Source organism: Oncorhynchus gorbuscha, linkage group LG21 (genome assembly GCF_021184085.1).
Source record: "Oncorhynchus gorbuscha isolate QuinsamMale2020 ecotype Even-year linkage group LG21, OgorEven_v1.0, whole genome shotgun sequence".
Lineage (NCBI taxonomy): Eukaryota > Metazoa > Chordata > Actinopteri > Salmoniformes > Salmonidae > Oncorhynchus > Oncorhynchus gorbuscha.
The window spans coordinates 18,510,820-18,538,268 of record NC_060193.1 but is presented as its reverse complement, the minus strand read 5'-3'; the positions used below and the strand labels follow the sequence as shown (position 1 = coordinate 18,538,268).

The following is a 27,449-nucleotide window of genomic DNA, read 5'->3' as shown; positions in this document are numbered from 1 at the left end:
CCTCCTCCTCATCTCTAATATATATATACTATACTGGTTCTCCCTCCTCCTCCTCCTCTCCAATGTAGCTGTACTTGACTGGTTCTCACTCCTCCTCTCTAATGTATGTATACTACACTGGTTCTCCCTCCTCCTCCTCTCTAATGTAGCTATACTAGACTTGTTCTCCCTCATCCTCCTCTCTAATGTATCTACACTACACTTGTTCTGCCTCCTCCTCCTCTCTAATGTAGCTATACTAGACTGGTTCTCCCACCTCCTCTCGAATGTAGCTATACTAGACTTGTTCTCCCTCCTACTCTCTAAAGTATGTATACTACACTTGTTCTCCCTCATCCTCCTCTCTAATGTATCTACACTACACTTGTTCTGCCTCCTCCTCCTCTCTAATGTAGCTATACTAGACTGATCCTCACTCCTCCTCTCTAATGTATCTCTACTAGACTGGTTCTCCCTCCTCCTCTTTAATGTAGCATTACTAAACTGGTTCTCCCTCCTCCTCTCTATTGTAGCTATACTAGACTTGTTCTCCCTCCTCCTCCTCTCTAATGTAGCTGTACTTGACTGGTTCTCACTCCTCCTCTCTAATGTATCTATACTAGACTGGTTCTCCCTCCTCCTCTCTCATGTAGCTGTACTAGACTAAATTTCCCTCCTCTCTTATGTAGCTGTACTACACAGGTTCTCCCTCCTCCTCTCTAATGTAGCTATACTAGACTGGTTCTCCCTCCTCCTCTCGAATGTAGCTATACTAGACTTGTTCTCCCTCCTACTCTCTAAAGTATGTATACTACACTGGTTCTCCCTCCTCCTCTCTAATGTAGCTGTACTAGACTGGTTCTCCCTCCTCCTCCTCCTCCTCCTCCTCCTCTCTAATGTAGATGTACTAGACTGGTTCTCCCTCCTCCTCTCTCATGTAGCTTTACTAGACTGGTTCTACCTCCTCCTCTCTAATTTATCTATACTAGACTGGTTCTTCCTCCTCCTCCTCTTTAATGTAGCTTTACTAGACTGGTTCTACATCCTCCCCTCTAATGTATCTATACTAGACTGGTTCTCCCTCCTCCTCTCTGATGTATCTATACTACACTGGTTCTCCCTCCTCCTCTCTAATGTAGCTGTACTAGACTGGTTCTCCCTCCTCCTCCTCTCTAATGTAGATGTACTAGAATGGTTCTCACTCCTCCTCCTCTCCAATGTATCTATAATAGACTGGTTCTCGCACGTCCTCCTCTCTTATGTAGCTATACTAGACTTGTTCTCCCTCCTCCTCCTCTCTAATGTATCTATACTACACTGGTTCTCCCTCCTCCTCCTCTCTAATGTATCTATACTAGACTGGTTCTCCCTCCTCCTCCTCTCTAATGTATCTATACTACACTGGTTCTCCCTCCTCCTCATCTCCAATGTATCTATAATAGACTGGTTCTCGCACGTCCTCCTCTCTTATGTAACTATACTAGACTTGTTCTCCCTCCTCCTACTCTCTAATGTATCTATACTACACTGGTTCTCCCTCCTCCTCATCTCTAATGTATCTATACTAGACTGGTTCTCCCTCCTCCTACTCTCTAATGTATCTATACTACACTGGTTCTCCCTCCTCCTCATCTCTAATATATATACTATACTGGTTCTCGCTCCTCCTCCTCTCCAATGTAGCTGTACTTGACTGGTTCTCACTCCTCCTCTCTAATGTATGTATACTACACTGGTTCTCCCTCCTCCTCTCTAATGTAGCTATACTAGACTTGTTCTCCCTCATCCTCCTCTCTAATGTATCTACACTACACTTGTTCTGCCTCCTCCTCCTCTCTAATGTAGCTATACTAGACTGATCCTCACTCCTCCTCTCTAATGTATCTCTACTAGACTGGTTCTCCCTCCTCCTCTTTAATGTAGCTACTACACTGGTTCTCCCTCCTCCTCCTCTCTAATGTAGCTGTACTAGACTGGTTCTCACTCCTCCTCTCTAATGTATCTATACTAGACTGGTTCTCCCTCCTCCTCTCTCATGTAGCTGTACTAGACTACATTTCCCTCCTCTCTTATGTAGCTGTACTACACTGGTTCTCCCTCCTCCTCTCTAATGTAGCTATACTAGACTGGTTCTCCCTCCTCCTCCTCTCGAATGTAGCTATACTAGACTTGTTCTCCCTCCTCCTCTCTAATGTATCTATACTACACTGGTTCTCCCTCCTCCTCTCTAATGTAGCTGTACTAGACTGGTTCTCCCTCCTCCTCCTCCTCCTCCTCCTCTCTAATGTAGATGTACTAGACTGGTTCTCCCTCCTCCTCTCTCATGTAGCTTTACTAGACTGGTTCTACCTCCTCCTCTCTAATGTATCTATACTAGACTGGTTCTCCTCCTCCTCCTCTTTAATGTAGCTTTACTAGACTGGTTCTACATCCTCCCCCTCTAATGTATCTATACTAGACTGGTTCTCCCTCCTCCTCTCTGATGTATCTATACTACACGGGTTCTCCTCCTCCTCTCTAATGTAGCTGTACTAGACTGGTTCTCCCTCCTCCTCCTCTCTAATGTAGATGTACTAGAATGGTTCTCACTCCTCCTCCTCTCCAATGTATCTATAATAGACTGGTTCTCCCTCGTCCTCCTCTCTTATGTAGCTATACTAGACTTGTTCTCCCTCCTCCTCCTCTCTAATGTATCTATACTACACTGGTTACTAGACTGGTTATCCCTCCTCCTCATCTCTAATGTATCTATACTAGACTGGTTCTCCCTCCTCCTCATCTCCTAATGTTCTCCCTCCTCCTCATCTATCTATACTAGACTGGTTCTGCACGTCCTCCTCTCTTATGTAGCTATACTAGACTTGTTCTCCCTCCTCCTACTCTCTAATGTATCTATACTACACTGGTTCTCCCTCCTCCTCATCTCTAATGTATCTATACTAGACTGGTTCTCCCTCCTCCTACTCTCTAATGTATCTATACTACACTGGTTCTCCCTCCTCCTCATAATTTGTAAGTCGCTCTGGATAAGAGCGTCTGCTAAATGACTTAAATGTAAATGTAAATCTCTAATATATATATACTATACTGGTTCTCGCTCCTCCTCCTCTCCAATGTAGCTGTACTTGACTGGTTCTCACTCCTCCTCTCTAATTTATCTATACTAGACTGGTTCTTCCTCCTCCTCCTCTTTAATGTAGCTTTACTAGACTGGTTCTACATCCTCCCCTCTAATGTATCTATACTAGACTGGTTCTCCCTCCTCCTCTCTGATGTATCTATACTACACTGGTTCTCCCTCCTCCTCTCTAATGTAGCTGTACTAGACTGGTTCTCCCTCCTCCTCTCTAATGTAGCTATACTCGACTTGTTCTCCCTCCTCCTCCTCTCTAATGTATCTATACTAGACTGGTTCTCCCTCCTCCTCTTTAATGTAGCTATACTAGACTGGTTCTCCCTCCTCCTCTCTCATGTAGCTGTATTAGACTGGTTCTACCTCCTCCTCTCTAATGTAGCGGTACTTGTCTGGTTCTCCCTCCTCCTCTCTAATGTATCTATACTAGACTGGTTCTTCCTCCTCCTCCTCTCGAATGTAGCTATACTAGACTTGTTCTCCCTCCTACTCTCTAAAGTATGTATACTACACTGGTTCTCCCTCCTCCTCTCTAATGTAGCTGTACTAGACTGGTTCTCCCTCCTCCTCCTCCTCCTCCTCCTCTCTAATGTAGATGTACTAGACTGGTTCTCCCTCCTCCTCTCTCATGTAGCTTTACTAGACTGGTTCTACCTCCTCCTCTCTAATTTATCTATACTAGACTGGTTCTCCTCCTCCTCCTCTTTAATGTAGCTTTACTAGACTGGTTCTACTCCTCCCCTCTAATGTATCTATACTAGACTGGTTCTCCCTCCTCCTCTCTAATGTATCTATACTACACTGGTTCTCACTCCTCCTCCTCTCTAATGTAGCTGTACTAGACTGGTTCTCCCTCCTCCTCCTCTCTAATGTATCTCTACTATACTGGTTCTCCCTCCTCCTCCTCTCCAATGTAGCTATAATAGACTGGTTCTCGTCCGTCCTCCTCTCTTATGTAGCTATACTAGACTTGTTCTCCCTCCTCCTCCTCTCTAATGTATCTATACTACACTGGTTCTCCCTCCTCCTCTCTCTAATGTATCTATACTAGACTGGTTCTCCCTCCTCCTCCTCTCTAATGTATCTATACTACACTGGTTCTCCCTCCTCCTCATCTCCAATGTATCTATAATAGACTGGTTCTCGCTCCTCCTCCTCTCTAATGTAGCTATACTAGACTTGTTCTCCCTCCTCCTCCTCTCTAATGTATCTATACTACACTGGTTCTCCCTCCTCCTCATCTCTAATGTATCTATACTAGACTGGTTCTCCCTCCTCCTCCTCTCTAATGTATCTATACTAGACTGGTTCTCCCTCCTCCTCATCTCTAATATATATACTAGACTGGTTCCTCCTCCTCCTCTCTAATGTAGCTATACTTGACTGGTTCTCCTCCTCCTCTCTAATGTATGTATACTACACTGGTTCTCCCTCCTCCTCTCTAATGTAGCTATACTAGACTGGTTCTCCCTCCTCCTCCTCTCTAATGTATCTATACTAGACTGGTTCTCCCTCCTCCTCCTCTCTAATGTAGCTTTACTAGACTGATCCTCACTCCTCCTCTCTAATGTATCTCTACTAGACTGGTTCTCCCTCCTCCTCTTTAATGTAGCATTACTAGACTGGTTCTCCCTCCTCCTCTCTAATGTAGCTATACTAGACTGTTCTCCCTCCTCCTCCTCTCTAATGTAGCTGTACTTGACTGGTTCTACCTCCTCCTCTCTAATGTATCTATGCTTGACTGGTTCTCCCTCCTCCTCTCTCTCTAATGTAGCTGTACTAGACTACATTTCCCTCCTCTCTTATGTAGCTGTACTACTAGACTGGTTCTCCCTCCTCCTCTCTAATGTAGCTATACTAGACTGGTTCTCCCTCCTCCTCTCGAATGTAGCTATACTAGAACTCTCTGTATGTATACTACACTGGTTCTCCCTCCTCCTCTCTAATGTAGCTGTACTAGACTTCTCCCTCCTCCTCTCCTCCTCCTCCTCTCTAATGTAGATGTACTAGACTGGTTCTCCCCCTCCTCCTAGACATGTAGCTTTACTAGACTGGTTCTCCTCCTCCTCTCTAATGTATCTATACTAGACTGGTTCTTCCTCCTCCTCCTCTCTAATGTAGCTTTACTAGACTGGTTCTACCTCCTCCTCCTCTCTAATGTATCTATACTAGACTGGTTTCCCTCCTCCTCTCTAATGTATCTATACTCACTGGTTCTCCCTCCTCCTCTCTAATGTAGCTGTACTAGACTGGTTCTCCCTCCTCCTCCTCTCTAATGTAGATGTACTAGACTGGTTCTCCTCCTCCTCCTCTCCAATGTATCTATAATAGACTGGTTCTCCCTCCTCCTCCTCTTAATGTAGCTATACTAGACTTGTTCTCCCTCCTCCTCCTCTCTAATGTATCTATACTACACTGGTTCTCCCTCCTCCTCATCTCTAATGTATCTATACTAGACTGGTTCTCCCTCCTCCTCCTCTCTAATGTATCTATACTACACTGGTTCTCCCTCCTCCTCATCTCCAATGTATCTATAATAGACTGGTTCTCACTCCTCCTCTCTTATGTAGCTATACTAGACTTGTTCTCCCTCCTCCCTCTCTAATGTATCTATACTACACTGGTTCTCCCTCCTCCTCCTCTCTAATGTATCTATACTAGACTGGTTCTCCCTCCTCCCTCTCTAATGTATCTATACTACACTGGTTCTCCCTCCTCCTCATCTCTAATGTAGCTATACTAGACTGGTTCTCCTCCTCCTCCTCTCCAATGTAGCTGTACTTGACTGTTCTACTCCTCCTCTCTAATTTATCTATACTAGACTGGTTCTTCCTCCTCCTCCTCTTTAATGTAGCTTTACTAGACTGGTTCTCCCTCCTCCTCTCTAATGTATCTATACTAGACTGGTTCTCCCTCCTCCTCCTCTCTAATGTATCTATACTAGACTGGTTCTCCCTCCTCCTCTCTAATGTAGCTGTACTAGACTGGTTCTCCCTCCTCCTCTCTAATGTAGCTATACTAGACTGGTTCTCCCTCCTCCTCCTCTCTAATGTATCTATACTAGACTGGTTTTCCCTCCTCCTCTCTAATGTAGCTATACTAGACTGGTTCTCCCTCCTCCTCTCTCATGTAGCTGTATTAGACTGGTTCTACCTCCTCCTCTCTAATGTAGCGGTACTTGACTGGTTCTCCCTCCTCCTCTCTAATGTATCTATACTAGACTGGTTCTCGCTCGTCCTCCTCTTTAATGTTGCTTTACTAGACTGGTTCTACCTCCTCCTCTCTAATGTAGCTATACTAGACTGGTTCTCCCTCCTCCTCCTCTCTAATGTATCTATACTAGACTGGTTCTCCTCCTCCTCCTCTAATGTATCTATACTAGACTGGTTCTCCCTCCTCCTCTCTTATGTAGCTATACTAGATGTTCTCCCTCCTCCTCCTCTCTATACTAGACTGGTTCTCCCTCCTCCTCTCTCTAATGTATCTATACTAGACTGGTTCTCCCTCCTCCCTCTCTAATGTATCTATACTAGACTGGTTCTCCCTCCTCTCCTCTCTAATTAGCTATACTAGACTGGTTCTCCCTCCTCCTCCTCTCTAATGTAGCTATACTAGACTGGTTCTCTCCTCCTCCTCTCTAATGTATCTATACTAGACTGGTTCTCCCTCCTCCTCCTCTCTAATGTAGCTATACTAGACTGGTTCTCCCTCCTCCTCCTCTCTAATGTATCTACTATACTAGACTGGTTCTCCCTCCTCCTCCTCTCTAATGTAGCTATACTAGACTGGTTCCTCCTCCTCCTCTCTAATGTATCTCTACTAGACTGGTTCTCCCTCCTCCTCCTCTTAATGTAGCATTACTACTAGACTGGTTCTCCCTCCTCCTCTCTAATGTATCTATACTAGACTTGTTCTCCCTCCTCCTCCTCTCTAATGTAGCTGTACTTGACTGGTTCTCCCTCCTCCTCTCTAATGTATCTATACTAGACTGGTTCTCCCTCCTCCTCTCTCATGTAGCTGTACTAGACTAAATTTCCCTCCTCTCTTATGTAGCTGTACTAGACTGGTTCTCCCTCCTCCTCTCGAATGTAGCTATACTAGACTTGTTCTCCCTCCTCCTCTCTAATGTAGCTATACTAGACTGGTTCTCCCTCCTCCTCTCGAATGTAGCTATACTAGACTTGTTCTCCCTCCTACACTCTAAAGTATGTATACTACACTGGTTCTCCCTCCTCCTCCTCTCTAATGTAGCTATACTAGACTGGTTCTCCCTCCTCCTCCTCTCTAATGTAGCTTTACTAGACTGATCCTCACTCCTCCTCTCTAATGTATCTATACTAGACTGGTTCTCCCTCCTCCTCCTCTCTAATGTATCTCTACTAGACTGGTTCTCCCTCCTCCTCTCTAATGTATCTATACTAGACTGGTTCACTCTTCCTCTCTCTATACTAGACCTCCTCCTCCTCTCTAATGTAGCTATACTAGACTGGTTCTCCCTCCTCCTCCTCTCTAATGTATGTATACTACACTGGTTCTCCCTCCTCCTCCTCTCTAATGTAGCTATACTACTGTTCTCCCTCCTCCTCTCTAATGTATCTATACTCACTGGTTCTCCTCCTCCTCTCTAATGTAGCTATACTAGACTGGTTCTCCTCCTCCTCCTCTCTAATGTAGCTATACTAGACTGGTTCTCTCTCTCTAATGTATCTATACTAGACTGGTTCTCCTCCTCCTCTCTAATGTATCTATACTAGACTGGTTCTCTCCTCCTCCTCTCTAATGTAGCTGTACTAGACTGGTTCTCCTCCTCCTCCTCCTCTCTAATGTATCTATACTAGACTGGTTCTCCCCTCCTCCTCTCTAATGTTGCTTTACTAGACTGGTTCTCCCCTCCTCCTCTCTAATGTAGCTATACTAGACTGGTTCTCCCTCCTCCCTCTCTAATGTAGCTTTACTAGACTGGTTCTCCTCCTCCTCTCTAATGTAGCTAGACTGTTCTCCCTCCTCCTCCTAATGTAGCTGTACTGACTGGTTTCTCCTCCTCCTCTCTAATGTATCTATACTAGACTGGTTCTCCCTCCTCCTCCTCTCTAATGTAGCTTTTACTAGACTGTTCCTCCTCCTCCTCTCTAATGTAGCTATACTAGACTGGTTCTCCCTCCTCCTCCTCTCTAATGTAGCTATACTAGACTGGTTCTCCCTCCTCCTCCTCTCTAATGTAGCTATACTAGACTGGTTCTCCCTCCTCCTCCTCTCTAATGTATCTATACTAGACTGGTTCTCCCTCCTCCTCTCTAATGTAGCTATACTAGACTGGTTCTCCCTCCTCCTCTCTAATGTAGCTTTACTAGACTGGTTCTCCCTCCTCCTCCTCTCTAATGTATCTATACTAGACTGGTTCTCCCTCCTCCTCCTCTCTAATGTATCTATACTAGACTGGTTCTCCCTCCTCCTCCTCTCTAATGTAGCTGTACTAGACTGGTTCTCCCTCCTCCTCTCTAATGTATCTATGCTTGACTGGTTCTCCCTCCTCCTCCTCTCTAATGTATCTATACTAGACTGGTTCTCCCTCCTCCTCTTTAATGTAGCATTACTAGACTGGTTCTCCCTCCTCCTCTCTAATGTAGCTATACTAGACTGGTTCTCCCTCCTCCTCCTCTCTAATGTAGCTATACTAGACTGGTTCTCCCTCCTCCTCCTCTCTAATGTATCTATACTAGACTTGTTCTGCCTCCTCCTCCTCTCTAATGTAGCTGTACTAGACTGGTTCTCTCCTCCTCTCTAATGTAGCGGTACTGACTGGTTCTCCCCTCCTCCTCTCTAATGTATCTATGCTAGACTGGTTCTCGCTCGTCCTCCTCTTTAATGTTGCTTTACTGGACTGGTACTACCTCCTCCTCTCTAATGTAGCTTACTACACTGGTTCTCCTCCTCCTCTCTAATGTAGCTATACTAGACTGGTTCTCCCTCCTCCTCCTCTCTAATGTAGCTTTACTAGACTGGTCCTCACTCCTCCTCTCTAATGTATCTATACTAGACTGGTTCTCCCTCCTCCTCCTCTCTAATGTATCTCTACTATACTGGTTCTCCCTCCTCCTCCTCTCTAATGTAGCTGTACTAGACTGGTTCTCCCTCCTCCTCCTCTCTAATGTATCTATACTGACTGGTTCTCCCTCCTCCTCCTCTCTAATGTATCTATACTAGACTGGTTCTCCCTCCTCCTCTTTAATGTAGCATTACTACACTGGTTCTCCCTCCTCCCTCTCTAATGTAGCTATACTAGACTTGTTCTCCCTCCTCCTCCTCTCTAATGTATGTATACTACACTGGTTCTCCCTCCTCCTCCTCTCTAATGTATCTATACTACACTTGTTCTGCCTCCTCCTCCTCTCTAATGTAGCTATACTGGACTTGTTCTCCCTCCTCCTCCTCTCTAATGTATCTATACTAGACTGGTTCTCCCTCCTCCTCCTCTCTAATGTATCTATGCTAGACTGGTTCTCCCTCCTCCTCCTCTTTAATGTTGCTTTACTGGACTGGTACTACCTCCTCCTCTCTAATGTAGCTGTACTAGACTGGTTCTCCCTCATCCTCCTATCTAATGTATCTATACTACACTTGTTCTGCCTCCTCCTCCTCTCTAATGTAGCTATACTAGACTGGTTCTCCCTCCTCCTCTCTCATGTAGCTGTATTGGACTGGTTCTACCTCCTCCTAATGTAGCGGTACTTGACTGGTTCTCCCTCCTCCTCTCTAATGTATCTATGCTAGACTGGTTCTCGCTCGTCCTCCTCTTTAATGTTGCTTTACTGGACTGGTACTACCTCCTCCTCTCTAATGTAGCTGTACTAGACTGGTTCTCCCTCCTCCTCCTCTCTAATGTAGCTTTACTAGACTGCTTCTCACTCCTCCTCTCTAATGTGTCTCTAATGTATCTTTAATGTAGCATTACTAGACTGGTTCTCCCCTCCTCCTCTCTAATGTAGCTATACTAGACTTGTTCTCCCTCCTCCTCCTCTCTAATGTATGTATACTACACTGGTTCTCCCTCCTCCTCCTCTCTAATGTAGCTATACTAGACTGGTTCTCCCTCCTCCTCCTCTCTAATGTATCTATACTAGACTGGTTCTCCTCCTCCTCCTCTCTAATGTAGCTATACTAGACTGGTTCTCCTCCTCCTCTCTCTAATGTAGCTATACTAGACTGGTTCTCCTCCTCCTCTCTAATGTATCTATACTAGACTGGTTCTCCCTCCTCCTCTCTCTCCTCCTCCTCTCTAATGTATCTATACTAGACTGGTTCTCCCTCCTCCTCCTCTCTAATGTATCTATACTAGACTGGTTCTCCCTCCTCCTCCTCTCTAATGTAGCATTACTAGACTGGTTCTCCCTCCTCCTCCTCTCTAATGTATCTATACTAGACTGGTTCTCCCTCCTCCTCCTCTCTAATGTAGCTTTACTAGACTGGTTCTCACTCCTCCTCTCTAATGTATCTATACTAGACTGGTTCTCCCTCCTCCTCTCTAATGTATCTGTACTAGACTGGTTCTCACTCCTCCTCCTCTCTAATGTAGCTGTACTAGACTGGTTCTCCCTCCTCCTCCACTCTAATGTATCTATACTAGACTGGTACTCCTTCCTCCTCTTTAATGTAGCATTACTAGACTGGTTCTCCCTCCTCCTCTCTCATGTAGCTGTATTAGACTGGTTCTTCCTCCTCCTCTCTAATGTAGCGGTACTTGACTGGTTCTCCCTCCTCCTCTCTAATGTATCTCTACTATACTGGTTCTCACTCATCCTCCTCTCTAATGTAGCTGTACTAGACTGCTTCTCCCTCCTCCTCCTCTCTAATGTAGCTGTACTAGACTGCTTCTCCCTCCTCCTCTTCTCTAATGTAGCTTTACTAGACTGCTTCTCCCTCCTCCTCTCTAATGTAGCTGTACTAGACTGATCCTCACTCCTCCTCTCTAATGTATCTATACTAGACTGGTTCTCCCTTCTCCTCCTCTCTAATGTCTATACTAGACTGGTTCTCCCTCCTCCTCCTCTCTAATGTCTACTAGACTGGTCTTACTAGACTGTCCTCTCTAATGTATCTATACTAGACTGGTTCTCCCTCCTCCTCCTCTCTAATGTAGCTTTACTAGACTGGTTCTCACTCCTCCTCTCTAATGTATCTATACTAGACTGGTTCTCCCTCCTCCTCCTCTCTAATGTATCTATACTAGACTGGTTCTCCCTCCTCCTCCTCTCTAATGTAGCTACTAGACTGGTTCTCCCTCCTCCTCTCTAATGTATCTATACTAGACTGGTTCTCCCTCCTCCTCCTCTCTAATGTAGCTGTATACTAGACTGGTTCTCCCTCCTCCTCTCTAATGTAGCTATACTAGACTGGTTCTCCCTCCTCCTCTCTAATGTATCTATACTAGACTGGTTCCCTCCTCCTCCTCTCTAATGTAGCTGTACTAGACTGGTTCTCCCTCCTCCTCTCTAATGTAGCTGTACTAGACTGGTTCTCCCTCCTCCTCCTCTCTAATGTAGCTTTACTAGACTGGTTCTCCCTCCTCCTCTCTAATGTAGCTTTACTAGACTGGTTCTCCCTCCTCCTCTCTAATGTATCTATACTAGACTGGTTCTCCCTCCTCCTCCTCTCTACTAGACTGGTTCTCCCTCCTCCTCTCTAATGTAGCTGTACTAGACTGGTTCTCTCCTCCTCCTCCTCTCTAATGTATCTATACTAGACTGGTTTTCCCTCCTCCTCCTCTCTAATGTAGCTGTACTAGACTGGTTCTCCCTCCTCCTCTCTAATGTAGCTGTACTAGACTGGTTCTCCCTCCTCCTCTCTCTAATGTAGCTATACTAGACTGGTTCTCCCTCCTCCTCCTCTCTAATGTAGCTATACTAGACTGGTTCTCCCTCCTCCTCCTCTCTAATGTATCTATACTAGACTGGTTCTCCCTCCTCCTCCTCTCTAATGTAGCTGTACTAGACTGGTTCTCCTCCTCCTCTCTAATGTATCTATACTAGACTGGTTCTCCCTCCTCCTCCTCTCTAATGTATCTATACTAGACTGGTTCTCCCTCCTCCTCCTCTTTAATGTTGCTTTACTGGACTGGTACTACCTCCTCCTCTCTAATGTAGCTGTACTAGACTGGTTCTCCCTCATCCTCCTATCTAATGTATCTATACTACACTTGTTCTGCCTCCTCCTCCTCTCTAATGTAGCTATACTAGACTGGTTCTCCCTTCTCCTCTCTCATGTAGCTGTACTAGACTGGTTCTACCTCCTCCTCTCTAATGTAGCTGTACTAGACTGGTTCTCCCTCCTCCTCCTCCTCTCTAGACTGGTTCTCCCTCCTCCTCCTCTAATGTTGCTGTACTAGACTGGTTCTCCCTCCTCCTCCTCTAATGTAGCTGTACTAGACTGGTTCTCCTCCTCCTCCTCTCTAATGTAGCTTTACTAGACTGGTTCTCTCCTCCTCCTCTCTATGTATCTATACTAGACTGGTTCTCCCCTCCTCCTCTTTAATGTAGCATACTAGACTGGTTTCCCTCCTCCTCCTCTAATGTAGCTATTACTAGACTGGTTCTCCCTCCTCCTCCTCTCTAATGTATCTATACTAGACTGGTTCTCCCTCCTCCTCCTCTCTAATGTAGCTATACTAGACTGGTTCTCCCTCCTCCTCCTCTCTAATGTATCTATACTAGACTGGTTCTCCCTCCTCCTCCTCTCTAATGTAGCTATACTAGACTGGTTCTCCCTCCTCCTCCTCTCTAATGTAGCTATACTAGACTGGTTCTCCCTCCTCCTCCTCTCTAATGTATCTATACTAGACTGGTTCTCCTCCTCCTCCTCTCTAATGTAGCTTTACTAGACTGGTTCTCCCTCCTCCTCTCTAATGTATCTATACTAGACTGGTTCTCCCTCCTCCTCTCTAATGTATCTATACTAGACTGGTTCTCCCTCCTCCTCTCTAATGTAGCTTTACTAGACTGGTTCTCCCTCCTCCTCTCTAATGTATCTATACTAGACTGGTTCTCCCTCCTCCTCCTCTCTAATGTATCTATACTAGACTGGTTCTCCTCCTCCTCCTCTCTAATGTAGCTATACTAGACTGGTTCTCCCTCCTCCTCTCTAATGTATCTATACTAGACTGGTTCTCCCTCCTCCTCCTCTCTAATGTATCTATACTACACTGGTTCCTCCTCCTCCTCTCTAATGTATCTATACTAGACTGGTTCTCCCTCCTCCTCCTCTCTAATGTAGCTTTACTAGACTGGTTCTACCTCCTCCTCCTCTCTACTGTAGCTTTACTAGACTGGTTCTCCCTTCTCCTCTCTAATGTAGCTATACTAGACTTGTTCTCCCTCCTCCTCCTCTCTAATGTATGTATACTAGACTGCTTCTCCCTCCACCCCTCTCTAATGTACTAGACTGGTTCTCCCTGCTCCTCCTATCTAATATATCTATGCTTGACGGGTTCTCCCTCCTACTCCTCTCTAATGTAGCTTTACTAGACTGGTTCTCCCTCCTCCTCTCGGATGTAGCTATTCTAGACTGGTTTTCCCTCCTCCTCCTCTTTAATGAAGCTGTACTAGACTGGTTCTCCCTCCTCCTCTCTAATGTAGCTGTACTAGACTGGTTCTCCCTCCTCCTCTCTAATGTAGCTGTACTAGACTGGTTCTCCCTCCTCCTCCTGTTCTAATGTAGCTGTACTAGACTGGTTCTCCCTCCTCCTCCTCTTTGATGTACCTTTACTAAACTGGTTCTCCCTCCTCCTACTCTCTAATGTATCTATACTACACTGGTTCTCTGTCATCCTCCTCTCTCATGTATCTCTACTATACTGGTTCTCCCTCCTCCTCCTCTCTAAAGTAGTTGTACAGACTGGTTCTCCCTCCTCCTCCTCTCTAATGTATCTATGCTTGACTTGTTCTCCCTCCTCCTCCTCTCTAATGTAGCTTTACTAGACTGGTTCTCACTCTTCCTCTCTAATATATCTATACTAGACTGGTTCTCCCTCCTCTCTAATGTATCTATACTAGACTGGTTGTCCATCCTCCTCCTCTCTAATGTAGCTGTACTAGACTGGTTCTCCCTCCTCCTCCTCTCTAATGTAGCTATACTAGACTGGATGTCCCCCCTCCTCCTCTCTAATGTATCTATGCTTGACTTGTTCTCCCTCCTCCTCCTCTCTAATGTAGCTTTACTAGACTGGTTCTCACTCTTCCTCTCTAATATATCTATACTAGACTGGTTCTCTCCTCCTCTCTAATGTATCTATACTAGACTGGTTCTCCCTCCTCCTCTTTAATGTAGCATTATGAGACTGGTTCTCCCTCCTCCTCTATATTGTAGCTATACTAGACTTGTTCTCCCTCCTCCTCCTCTCTAATGTATGTGTATGACACTGGTTCTCCCTCCTCCTCCTCTCTAATGTAGCTGTACTAGACTGGTTCTCCCTCCTCCTCCTCTCTCATGTAGCTTTACTAGACTGGTTCTACCTCCTCCTCTCTAATGTAGCTGTACTAGACTGGTTCTCCCTCCTCCTCCTCTCTACTGTAGGTTTACTAGACTGGTTCTCCCTCCTCCTCTCTAATGTAGCTATACTAGACTTGTTCTCCCTCCTCCTCCTCTCTAATGTACTAGACTAGTTCTCCCTGCTCCTCCTATCTAATGTATCTATGATTGACTGGTTCTCCCTCCTCCTCCTCTTTAATGAAGCTGTACTAGACTGGTTCTCCCTCCTCCTCCTGTTCTAATGTAGCTGTACTAGACTGGTTCTCCCTCCTCCTCCTGTTCTAATGTAGCTGTACTAGACTGGTTCTCCCTCCTCCTCTCTAAAGTAGCTGTACAGACTGGTTCTCCCTCCTCCTCCTCTCTAATGTAGCTGTACTAGACTGGTTCTCCCTCCTCCTCCTCTTTGATGTACCTTTACTAGACGGGTTCTCCCTCCTCCTCTTTAATGTAGCTGTACTAGACTGGTTCTCCCTCCTCCTACTCTCTAATGTATCTATACTAGCCTGGTTCTCCCTCCTCCTCTCGAATGTAGCTGTACTAGACTGGTTCTCCCTCCTCCTCCTCTCTAATGTATATATACTAGACTGGTTCCCCCTCCTCCTTTCTAATGTATCTATACTAGACTCATTTTCCCTCCTCCTCTCTAATGTAGCTATACTAGACTGGTTCTCCCTCCTCTCTAATGTAGCTGTACTAGACTGGTTCTCCCTCCTCCTACTCTCTAATGTATCTATACTAGCCTGGTTCTCCCTCCTCCTCTCTAATGTAGCTGTACTAGACTGGTTCTCCCTCCTCCTCCTCTCTAATGTATATATACTAGACTGGTTCCCCCTCCTCCTTTCTAATGTATCTATACTAGACTCATTTTCCCTCCTCCTCTCTAATGTAGCTATACTAGACTGGTTCTCCCTCCTCTCTAATGTAGCTGTACTAGACTGGTTGTCCATCCTCCTCCTCTCTAATGTAGCTGTACTAGACTGGTTCTCCCTCCCCCTCCTCTCTAATGTAGCTGTACTAGACTGGTTTCTGTCCTCCTCCTCTCCAATGTATATCTCTGGTAAGCTGGTTCATGTCAAAGAGTCTTCCTCCCACGGATTGACCTTTACATATATTGTGGTAGCTGTACTTATCATCTGATCTCTGTTCAGCCTTATCTCTGATGAACTCTTAGAATCAACCTCATCTCCCCCACACATTTCACTCTGGGCTGATCTGGAGTCAGAATTGACATTTAGTTTAGTTTTGGCATGAAATGACATTAGGCTACGCCGATATGGGCAATATAACTGCAACATGCCTGTAAATCTGATATGACATTCCCAAAGTATGGGCTTGTGCTATCTATTGGAAGAGTATATTTGAACATAACATCATGGCCAACTAATTCTATTTTCACCTCCAATAAAATGATAACTAAACTAAAAAGCAAGCATTTACACTGAAGTCCGAGTCACCCCCAGTCATACATTACATTCTACATTCATCCATTCTGTTTTGAGTGGAAATACAAAGTAACCCCAAATGCTTCCTCACCTTTTCCAGATATTGTTAGTATCCCACCTTAACTCTAGGGGCTTCTGAAAGCCCTCCCCACCAGTTGTGGCCCTCCAGGGAAGAAGGTCTACTATCCCAGACCCCTATAGGTTAAAGGTCAAGTGCCCTAACTGCTAGTCAACGTGACTGCTTGGGGCAGAAGAATGTATACCTGCCACTCATTGACACAGCTGTCAGGACCTGTGTTTATAGAAGTACATAAGAGTTTGTGTAGAGTGCAATTAGGTAGATGTATAGACATGGTATTGCCATTTGGATTTTCCATGACCCTGCATCTTGAGTTGGAAGATACAGAGAGAGTGAAAGAGAGGGAGGGAGGAAGAGAGGTGATCAGTGTAAGTCAGTGGAGAGGGTGAAAAGGTGACCAGCAAGACTGCTGTCAGTAGGTTGTACAGACTTAGATTGTATTTATTTCATCTTTATTTAACTAGGAGAGTCAGTTAAGAACAAATTATTATTTACAATGACGGCCTACCCCGGCAAAACCTGGACCACACTGGGCCAATCGTGCGCCGCCCTATGGGACTCCCAATCAAGGCCGGTTGTGATTCAGCCTGAAATCGAAGTGTCTGGAGTGACACCTCTAGCACTGAGATGCAGTGCCTTAGACCGCTGTGCCACTCGGGAGCTCAGATACAATGTGAGAGAAGTGAGAGGGAGAGGAGAACAAGAGGAGGAGAGGAGAACAGGGGGAGGAGAGGAGAACAGGGGGAGGAGAGGAGAACAAGAGGAGGAGAGGAGAACAAGAGGAAGAGAGGATAACAAGAGGAGGAGAGGAGAACAGGAGGAGGAGAGGAGAACCTGAGGAGGAGAGGAGAACCGGAGGAGGAGAGGTGAACCAGAGGAGGAGAGGAGAACCGGGGGAGGGGAGGAGAACAGGAGGAGGAGAGGAGAACCAGAGGAGGAGAGGAAAACAGGAAGAGAGGAGAACAGGAGGAGGAGAGGAGAAGAGGAGGAGGAGAGGAGAACCAGAGGAGGAGAGGAGAACCGGAGGAGGAGAGGAGAACAGGAGGATGAGAGCGGAAGTGGAGGAGAGGAGAACAGGAGGAGAGGAGAACAAGAGGAGGAGAGGAGAACCGGAGGAGGAGAGGAGAACAAGAGGAGGAGAGGAGAACTGGAGGAGAGGAGAACAGGAAGAGAAGAGAACAGGAGGAGGAAATGAGAACAGGAGGACAAGAGGAGAAGAGGAGAGAAGAACAAGAGGAGGAGAGGAGAACCAGAGGAGGAGAGGAGAACAGGATGAGGATAGGAGAACAGGAGGAGGAGAGGAGAACAGGAGGAGAGGAGAACAGGAAGAGAGGAGAACAGGAGGAAGAGAGGAGAACAGGATAAGGAGAGGAGAACAGGAGGAGAGGAGAACAGTAAGAGAGGAGAACAGTTGAAGGAGAGGAGAACAGGAGGAGGAGATGAGGAGGAGAGGAGAACCGGAGGAAGAGAGGAGAACAGGAGGAAGAGAGGAGAACAGGGAGAGGAGAGGATAACAGGAGGAGGAGAGGAGAAGAGGGGGAGGAGAGGAGAACAGGAGGATGACAGGGGAAGTGGAGGAGAGGAGAACAGGAGGAGGAGATGAGAACAAGAGGAGGAGAGGAGAACCGGAGGAGAACAGGAGGAGGAGAGGAGAACAAGAGGAGGAGAGGAGAACTGGAGGAGGAGAACAGGAGAACAGGAGGAGAGGAGAACTGGAGGAGGAGAGGAGAACAGGAGGAGGAGAGGAGAACAGGAGGAGAGGAGAACAGGAGGAGGAGAGGAGAAAAGGAGGAGGAGAGGAGAACAGGAGGAGAGGAGAACAGGAGGAGGAGAGGAGAACAGGAGGAGGAGAGGGAAGAGGAGGAGAGGAGAACAGGTGGATGAGAGGGGAAGTGGAGGAGAGGAGAACAGTAGGAGGAGAGGAGAACAAGAGGAGGAGAGGAGAACAGGAGGAGGAGAGGGAAGAGGAGGAGAGGAGAACAGGTGGATGAGAGGGGAAGTGGGGGAGAGGAGAACATGAGGAGGAGAGGAGAACAATAGGAGGAGAGGAGAACCAGAGGAGAAGAGGAGGAGGAGAGGAGAACAAGAGGAGGAGAGGAGAACTGGATGAGGAGAGGAGAACAGGGGGATGAGAGGAGAACAGGAGGAGGAGAGGAGAACAGGAGGGAGAGAGGAGTACAGGAGGAGGAGAGGAGAACAGGAGGGAGAGAGGAGTACATGAGGAGGAGAGGAGAACAGGAGGGAGAGAGGAGTACATGAGGAGGAGAGGAGAACAGGGGGGAGAGAGGAGGAGAGGAGAAGAGGAGAGGAGAACAGGAGGGGGGATGTGGAGGGAGGAGAGGTGGAGAGTAGAACAGGAGGAGGAGAGGTGGGGAGAACAGGAGGAGGAGAGGTGGAGAGGAGAACAGGAGGAGGAGAGGTGGAGAGGAGAACAGGAGGAGAGGTGGAGAGGAGAACGGGAGGAGGAGAGGTGGAGAGTAGAACAGGAGGAGGAGAGGTGGGGAGAACAGGAGGAGGAGAGGTGGAGAGGAGAACAGGAGGAGGAGAGGTGGAGAGGAGAACAGGAGGAGGAGAGGTGGAGAGGAGAATAGGAGGAGGAGAGGTGGAGAGGAGAACAGGAGGAGGAGAGGTGGAGAGGAGAGATTGAGAGGAGAACAGGAGGAGGAGAGGTGGAGAGGAGAACGGGAGGAGGAGAGGTGGAGAGGAGAATATGAGGAGGAGAGTTGGAGGGAGGACAGGAGGAGCAGAGGTGGGGAGAACAGGAGGAGGAGGGTGGAGAGGAGAACAGGAGGAGGAGAGGTGGAGAGGAGAACAGGAGGAAGGACAGGAGGAGGAGAGGTGGGGAGAACAGGAGGAGGAGAGGAGGAGAGAACAGGAGGAGGAGAGGTGGGGAGAACAGGAGGAGGAGAGGTGGAGAGGAGAACAAGAGGAGGAGAGGTGGAGAGGAGAACAGGAGGAGGAGAGGTGGAGAGGAGAACGGGAGGAGGAGAGGTGGAGAGTAGAACAGGAGGAGGAGAGGTGGGGAGAACAGGAGGAGGAGAGGTGGAGAGGAGAACAGGAGGAGGAGAGGTGAAGAGGAGAACAGGAGGAGGAGAGGTGGAGAGGAGAACGGGAGGAGGAGAGGTGGAGAGGAGAATAGGAGGGGGAGAGGTGGAGAGGAGAACAGGAGGAGGAGAGGTGGAGAGGAGAGATTGAGAGGAGAACAGGAGGAGGAGAGGTGGAGAGGAGAACGGGAGGAGGAGAGGTGGAGAGGAGAATATGAGGAGGAGAGTTGGAGGGAGGACAGGAGGAGCAGAGGTGGGGAGAACAGGAGGAGGAGGGTGGAGAGGAGAACAGGAGGAGGAGAGGTGGAGAGGAGAACAGGAGGAAGGACAGGAGGAGGAGAGGTGGGGAGAACAGGAGGAGGAGAGGAGGGGAGAACAGGAGGAGGAGAGGTGGAGAGGAGAACAAGAGGAGGAGAACAGGAGGATAGGTGGAGAGGAGAACAGGAGGAGGAGAGTTGGAGGAAGAACAGACAGACAGAGGATGGAGGAGATGAGAACATTTCAAGTAGGGAGTAGGAGTGAGTAGAGTACATGACATTTAGAGTGTACTCGGTGTAAACCACAACCCCATGTCAGGAAAGGGCATGCAAACTGGTGTGTATGTGTGTGGGAAGAGGTGTACCAGAGTGCCACCTGTTCTTGTTCACATGACTCTGGGGTAACACTCTGAGTCACTCGGGAACAGGCAGCACATGCCACACACAGACACAGATGGCCACAGCACCAGCCAAGGCAGTGCTGCATGTTTGAGCGGATTCACACTGTGGCTTTATGAACCACAGAGTGACAAGTTAACCATGTTTTGACCACAGACTAAAATATTGACCGTTTGTGAATCCCAGACTGCAATGTTTGTTGTGTTACCATTCCACCGTAGAATGACATGCCAGCCATGTTGTAACCACTTTCTAAAATGTTGAGCGCCTTTTGACCCCAAGCCTAGACTGACCGTGTTGTCGACCATGTTCTGTTTTCCAGGAGGTGCAGACAGACAGAGAGACAGAGAGACAGAGAGACAGAGAGACAGAGGTGTGGTAATATGCTGAAGCTCTACAACGTCCCTGCCACTGACCAGGCTGAAGACGTGTGATACAGGTAAGCCTCTACTACTCTGATGGTTTTTACTTCACTGTGTCTGTTACACATATACATACACACACACACACATACTTCACTCTCTCTCTCCTGGTCTCAATCTCTCTCTCTCTTACACACACATGTGGAGAGAGAGACATGGTGAAAGAGGGAGAGGGAGACTGGGAGTGAGAGAGAGAGAGAGAGAGAGAGAGAGAGAGAGAGAGAGAGAGAGAGAGAGAGAGAGAGAGAGAGAGAGAGAGAGAGAGAGAGAGAGAGAGAGAGAGAGAGAGAGAGAGACTGGGAGAGTGAGAGACTGGGAGAGTGAGAGCCTGGGAGAGTGAGAGCCTGGGAGAGTGAGAGCCTGGGATAGGGAGAGCCTGGGAGAGAGAGAGACTGGGAGAAAGAGACTGGGAGAAAGAGAAACTGGGAGACAGATACTGGGAGTGAGAGACTAGGAGACTGGGTGAGAGAGACTGGGAGAGAGAGAGACTGGGAGAGCCTGGGAGAGAGAGCGACTGGGAGAGCCTGGGAGAGAGAGCCTGGGAGAGAGAGAGCCTGGGAGAGAGAGAGACTGGGAGAAAGAGAATGGGAGAAGGATAAACTGGGAGACAGAGACTGGGAGTGAGAGACGAGGAGACTGGGTGAGAGCGACTGGGAGAGCCTGGGAGAGGGAGTGACTGGGAGAGAGAGAGACTGGGAGAGGGAGAGAGAGAGAGAGAGAGAGAGAGAGAGAGAGAGAGAGAGAGAGAGAGAGAGAGAGAGAGAGAGAGAGAGAGAGAGAGAGAGAGACTGGGACTGGGACTGGGACTGAGAGAGACTAGGAGAGAGAGACTGGGAGAAAGAGACTGGGAGAGAGAGAGACTGGGAGAGCCTGGGAGAGAGAGCGACTGGGAGAGGGAGAGACTGGGAGAGGGAGAGACTGGGAGAGGGAGAGACTGGGAGAGAGGGAGACTGGGAGAGAAAGAGAGAGAAAGAGAGAGAGAGAGAGAGAGAGAGAGAGAGAGAGAGAGAGAGAGAGAGAGAGAGAGAGAGAGAGAGAGAGAGAGAGAGATAGATAGAGAGAGAGAGAGAGAGAGAAATGTATGATAATTAGAGAGAGAGGAGAGAGACTAGGAGAGAGAGACTGGGAGAGATAGAGATTTATGATAATGAGAGAGAGAGGAGAGATAGTGACTGAGAGAGACTAGGAGAGAGAGACTGGGAGAGAGAGGGGAGGAGAGAGAGAGAGAGAGAGAGAGAGAGAGAGAGAGAGAGAGAGAGAGAGAGAGAGAGAGAGAGAGAGAGAGAGAGAGAGAGACATTTATGATAATGAGTGGGGCTTGTGTTATGATGGGTGTGAGTCGATCGTTTCTCCTTGTGTTTAATGATGATGTGTCACTGTGTGTGTGTGGAGTAAGATTGACTGGACTTGTAGCGACATGGTCTGAGTCAGGACTGTGTGTGGAGTGGTGAGTGATGATCGTGTCTGTTATTCTCCCTGTCCACACAGAGTGGAGGCTGAGAGGCACTGCCTGCAGCAATGACACATCCTACTACTGTAACTACACACACACACTCCCTCTCTCTCTCTCTCTCTCTCTCTCTCTCTGTGTCTTTCTTTCTCTCTCTCTCTCTCTCTCTCTCTCTCTCTCTCTCTCTCTCTCTCTCTCTCTCTCTCTCTCTCTCTCTCTCTCTCTCTCTCTCTCTGTGTCTTTCTTTCTCTCTCTCTCTCTCTGTCTTTCTCTCTCTTTCTTTCTTTCTCTCTCTCTCTTTCTTTCTCTCTTTCTTTCTTTCTTTCTCTCTTTCTTTCTTTCTACTAATGTAGCGTTCTGAATTAATGTTATTTGAAAGGGATGCTGCCTCCTCTGATTTGGCCTTGTTTTCCTGGCAGCCATGTCAGAAGCCAAATGTGAGTTGGCTTGGGGGTGTGGTTTGATGTTGGTGTCACGCCCTGACCTTAGAGAGCCATTTTATTTCTCTATTTGGTCAGGCCAGGGTGTGATGTGGGGTGGGCATTCTATTTTTTGTTTTCTATGTTTCTATATTTCTTTGTTTTGGCCGGGTATGGTTCTCAATAAGGGACAGCTGTCTATCGTTGTCTCTGATTGGGAATCATACTTAGGTAGCCCTTTTTCCCTCCTTTCAGTGTGGATAGTTATCTTTGTTAGTGGCACTATACCCCTGTAAGCTTCACGGTTGTTTTGTTATTTCCTAGTTTTGTTGGCGACATTTTATATGAATAAAATAAAATGTACGCTCACCTCGCTGCACCTTGGTCTCCTTCCAACGACGGCCGTGACAGTTGGTGTTTCTTGGGTGTATCCTTCCCACCACCAAGACACACGCATCTGTCAGAACCTTGTTTTCCCCTACTCAGTCACCACAAACAAACCTCCCGCAGGTGGACTTCAACAACTACAGTCTGATTTGATGTAGATATTCGAAACAAAGCGTTTCGTAACGGGTCCATATCGGATAAACGGCGCTTTACTTAATACCATAGAAGCAGTGTTATGCCAATATAACAATGTGCACCTTTCATTGTCAATCCCAGCCATTACAGACACGGTGCCGATCAGCATTTTGTCTGGTGGTAGCGGGGTTACCTTGGCGAACATGTCAGGGGGCTCATTCCTTCCTGTGCGCTGTCCCATATACAACAGGCGTACCCTGATCCTGGTGCAGAATACACAAGGTTTCTCCATCCGTGTATTGAATGATACCATTCAATTCAATAAATAAACAAAGACAACACGAGTAAATTTGTGTCTGGTAAAAAAATGTATTCCGAGTGTCAGGTCTCTCTCCATTCAGAGACAACAGTACAGAGTGCCAGGTCTCTCTCCATTCAGAGACATCAGTACAGAGTGTCAGGTCTCTCTCCATTCAGAGACAACAGTACAGAGTGTCAGGTCTCTCTCCATTCAGAGACATCAGTACAGAGTGTCAGGTCTCTCTCCATTCAGAGACAACAGTACAGAGTGTCAGGTCTCTCTCCATTCAGAGACAACAGTACAGAGTGTCAGGTCTCTCTCCATTCAGAGACATCAGTACAGAGTGTCAGGTCTCTCTCCATTCAGAGACAACAGTACAGAGTGTCAGATCTCTCTCCATTCAGAGACAACAGTACAGAGTGTCAGGTCTCTCTCCATTCAGAGACAACAGTACAGAGTGTCAGGTCTCTCTCCATTCAGAGACAACAGTACAGAGTGTCAGGTCTCTCTCCATTCAGAGACAACAGTACAGAGTGTCAGGTCTCTCTCCATTCAGAGACAACAGTACAGAGTGTCAGGTCTCTCTCCATTCAGAGACAACAGTACAGAGTGTCAGGTCTCTCTCCATTCAGAGACAACAGTACAGAGTGTCAGGTCTCTCTCCATTCAGAGACAACAGTACAGAGTGTCAGGTCTCTCTGCATTCAGAGACAACAGTACAGAGTGTCAGGTCTCTCTCCATTCAGAGACAACAGTACAGAGTGTCAGGTCTCTCTCCATTCAGAGACATCAGTACAGAGTGTCAGGTCTCTCTCCATTCAGAGACAACAGTACAGAGTGTCAGGTCTCTCTCCATTCAGATACATCAGTACAGAGTGTCAGGTCTCTCTCCATTCAGAGACATCAGTACAGAGTGTCAGGTCTCTCTCCATTCAGAGACATCAGTACAGAGTGTCAGGTCTCTCTCCATTCAGAGACATCAGTACAGAGTGTCAGGTCTCTCTCCATTCAGAGACATCAGTACAGAGTGTCAGGTCTCTCTCCATTCAGAGACATCAGTACAGAGTGTCAGGTCTCTCTCCATTCAGAGACAACAGTACAGAGTGTCAGGTCTCTCTCCATTCAGAGACAACAGTACAGAGTGTCAGGTCTCTCTCCATTCAGAGACAACAGTACAGAGTGTCAGGTCTCTCTCCATTCAGAGACATCAGTACAGAGTGTCAGGTCTCTCTCCATTCAGAGACAACAGTACAGAGTGTCAGGTCTCTCTCCATTCAGAGACAACAGTACAGAGTGTCAGGTCTCTCTCCATTCAGAGACATCAGTACAGAGTGTCAGGTCTCTCTCCATTCAGAGACATCTGTATCAAGCCCGCTCGTCAGTCTGGACTTCATCACATCATCTTGCAAGTCTCCATGTGCTGGCTCCATACATGTTTCTGTGAACACACACACACTGTTCTATTACCAGTCAGGACTGGTAATATATCTGACACACAGACAGGTACTATTTACAAGACAGTCTCCCCATGGATGAGTGTTGGTGAGTGGGAAAGAGGTGAGGCTGGAGGTAAGGTCTCTGTCAGTGCTCCATTGATGGGCATGGCAGTCGTGGATCACCTCCTGGCCCTTCATCAAAGATACTGGTCAGTCACACACACACACACACACACACACACACACACACACACACACACACACACACACACACACACACACACACACACACACACACACACACACACACACACACACACACACACACACACACACACACACACACACACACACACACACACACACACACACACACACACACACACACACACACACACACACACACACACACACACACACACACACACACACACACACAGACCACTGATTGCATTCTCAACCTGATCACTGCGTTCCCCTTTCTATTTTACTTCAGATATCATGAAACGTGACCCACCACCTGTGTGGTGCTTTTTTACATCAGATAAAGTAGAGACTCATGGTGTATCATGCACTGCAGTTGAGGAACAATGGGAAAGTCATTCTGCCTTCAAAGTTGATCAACTTGTAACCTCACTTTTGAGAAAATGGCCTTGACTCAAATGATGTCAATTAGCCTATCAGAAGCTTCTAAAGTCATTACATAATTTTCTGGAATTTTCCAAGCTGTTTAAAGGCACAGTCAACTTAGTGTATGTAAACTTCTGACCCACTGGAATTGTGATGCAGTGAATTATAAGTGAAATAATCTGTCTGTAAACAATTGTTGGAAAAATTACTTGTGTCCTGCACAAAGTAGATGTCCTCACCAACTTGCTAAAGCTCTAGTTTGTTAATTAACAAGAAATGTGTGGAGTGGTTGAAAAATGGGTTTTAATGACTCCAACATAAGTTTATGTAAACTCCCGACTTCAACTGTAAATTGTGTTTCACAATTTGGTTCTCAAAGTAATGAAGTGGGTTTTTGCCTTCTGTATGTGTATAAATGATGAGTCTGTGAAAGCTTTTGCAGCTGACAGGTGAAGGTTGCTGGCCAGATTCTTGTCAACATGTCGCTGACTGTTCCATGCATGGGAACGCTCACAGTGAGGGCATGTCTACATGATACTGATGAGGGCCCCCTTGCTGGTCATCTCTCTGCTGCATGTTCAGCTGCAACCTAGACATCTCCACAACAACTGCAGCAGACAATCTTATGATGTGGTGTTGACTGGGAGGGCCTGTGACAGGGTGATATACACTGAACAAAAATACAGTATAAAACGCAGGACGCAACCATTTCAAAGATTTTACTGAATTACAGTTCATATTAGGAAATCAGTCCATTTAAATAAATCCATTAGGCTCTAATCCATGGATTTCACATGACTGTGAATACATATACACATCTGTTGGTCATAGATACCTTCAAAAAAAAGGTAGGAGCATGGATCAGAAAACCAGTCAGTACCTGGTGTAACCCCCATTTGCCTCGTACACGTTGATCCAGAGCATCCCAAACGTGCTCAATGTGTGTTTGTGTTTCCAAGCCAAATCTGATTTGTATTGAGGTAGGCTAACATTAGCTAGCAAGCCAACAAGTTAGGTAATTAGCTAGCTAGTTTGTAGCTAGCTAGCAAACATCAAATCAAAATAAAACCATTTTGGTCACATACACATATTTGGTAATTGTCAGATGTTATTGCGGGTGGAGCGTAATGCTTGTGTTCCTAGCTCCAACAGTGCAGTAGTATCTAACAATTCTCAACAATACACACACTAAAGTAAAATAATGCAGTTAAGAAATATATACATATGAGATGAGTAAAGCAGTATTTATACATTACCAAAGTGACTATGCTATGCTAGCGATGATAGTGATAATGACTATCAAAATATACATAAACAGATAAATATCAAGGGGTCTAGCTACCAGTATACTCACCACCACTGGGGACCAACGAGGTCCAACCACCTATTCCACATGATTAGGGTCCTTCGGCAGGGCATGCAAACCATAGTTGTGGGCTGTGCATCCAGCTGGAATCATGCATTGCATGCTCAAACCTTATAGGGCGTTTCAGTCTCAAACGGCCGCGATTCTTTGAGTGTGTTTGTTTGGGGTGATGAAACAACGGAGCCCACATTCAATGAAGGGAAGCAAAGTGAGCGGAGGGGCGATTTGCACGTGGAGCTTGGCAAAAGGGGGCATGATTTGTTGACATAGTTGTAATCCAAACCCAACCTTCGTTTGTTGTGGCGCGTTGAGTCCCAAACGCTGTTTTAGACTGACTTTATCACCAAAATGATCCTATTTTCACTTTGTAGTCAGTTTTGACACGAGAATACATACACTGTTTTCCAGGGATTGGTTGGTTTTTAGGGGTAGTCACTCTTCAATGTATTTTTCCAGTGTGTGTGTGTGTGTGTGTGTGTGGGCGTCACTCGAGTCTGTACTGTATACAGTAGATGTGTTTGTGTGAAGTAGGAATGACAGGAATCTTTTTGACTTGTACCCATGAGAGGGATGCTATATATATCTGCAGTATGAGAACTGAACTCTCTCCACTCTCCCCGCAGCGCTTCTCTCTCTCTCTCTCTCAGTCCCTCTCCTCTCATTACAGTAGGCCCAGTCACTGTAATTACCCTCCACACACACACACAGTCACACAATCACAAACACACATCCTTAAGGACTGTGCCCCTGCTTACCCTCCCCTGCGGTGGGAGAGGAAGGGGGATTCTACTACTCAACAGAAAGATATATACACTACTTCACATTTGCCCCCCCACCACCACCACCACACGGCATCACACACACACATACTGTACACAATACTGTACTATTCAGGTTGAGGAGGGAGGCGTTTTCTTAGCTAAACTGACCAAAAGGCACCTCCAGCAACACATAAAACCTCGCATAATTCTTTCCCTAAACAATGAGAATTTCTATCAACCAGTGGTATATGCGAAAAATCATAAAGATCTATGTTTGGTTCAGATTTTG

The 27,449-nt window shown here is 46.8% G+C and overlaps 1 protein-coding gene across 1 annotated transcript in view; it reads left to right on the top strand.

The window, feature by feature from the left end:
* Window positions 1–27,449, top strand: part of LOC124007660 (lysine-specific demethylase 6B-like) — a 154,927-nt gene that overhangs the window by 92,515 nt on the left and 34,963 nt on the right. Inside the window, exon 2 of the mRNA XM_046318331.1 lies at window positions 20,176–20,292. The gene's annotated coding sequence lies outside the window, so the exon portion shown is untranslated. The remainder of the gene's footprint in view (window positions 1–20,175; window positions 20,293–27,449) is intronic.